The sequence below is a fragment of the Fulmarus glacialis genome, unplaced genomic scaffold, assembly GCF_000690835.1.
Source record: "Fulmarus glacialis isolate BGI_N327 unplaced genomic scaffold, ASM69083v1 scaffold16680, whole genome shotgun sequence".
Lineage (NCBI taxonomy): Eukaryota > Metazoa > Chordata > Aves > Procellariiformes > Procellariidae > Fulmarus > Fulmarus glacialis.
In genome coordinates, this window is record NW_009185942.1 from 5,021 (window position 1) to 6,067 (window position 1,047).

The following is a 1,047-nucleotide window of genomic DNA, read 5'->3' on the forward strand; positions in this document are numbered from 1 at the left end:
GCTGGCTCTGGGGGGTTTTGTACTGGTGCCTGCATCCCGAAGAACCTGAAATGGGGTGCTTGGGGGGGTGAGGGGGAGCGGTTCCTGCCAGCCCCATCTCCGAGCATCTCCCAGTATTGTCCCACACTGCCCATGTCATGCACCCACAGTCCCTCTACGCGTGGGGATGGTGGGGGGACAAAGGCAGGTCAGGGGGTTTCCAGTCACCCCCTTTCCCCACCATCGCTCCCTCCCTGCCTTTTGCATCACCCCACCTTGAGCATCCACTCGCTGTGCCTCAGTTTCCCCATGTCAAAAGCGAGGCCAAAGCGGGTGGTTTGGAGGGTGGGTGTTGTTGAGGGCTGCTTCACCCCATTTTTGACATGAGGCTCCCCACCTCCCTGTTTGTGGGGCAGACTGCGAGGGCTGTGGGGCAGCCGCGGTGAAGGACGGGGCGATCAGCAGCAGGGTAGGAGGCCAGTGTGCAAACAGCCTCCCCACGCGCCGCCTCGCTCCGTGCCAGCCATGGCACCCCCTTATCAGCTCCTGCACTGGGTACGGGGCTGCACCAGAGCACTGCCGTGGCCCCTCAGCGACCAGCATCTCCCCTGCGCCATCTGGCACCCAGCACGCTGGCGGGAGCAGCCGGGTGGCAGCGGGACGGGCACAGGGACCTGCTCCCCACCCCGGGTGACTCAGCCACAGGGATGTGGGTTCTGGCCCTGCCCCATGGCGAGGCATAGGGTGAAACTGCCAGCAAATGGCCTCCTCTTCCTCCTCCTCGCTGGATGGGTAAAGGTCCCAGTTCTACCATAAACTAATGACCTCATGGGTGACGTCAGGGCTTTTATTCCTTTTTTCCCTCTCTGAGCACACGGGAGCCGCCTGGACCCTGGCGCTGCCCAAATCCCTTCCCGGAGGTGTTGTGATGCCCAGCAGCCATGCCGGTGCCAAATAGCACCAAGCACTGCCGGTTGGCACTGAGCTGGGCACCGCTGGGCATGCCTGGCCTGGCCGTGTCCCCCTCTGCTCCTCTTTTTGGGGCTGCCTTGCAAAGCCAGCTCCTTC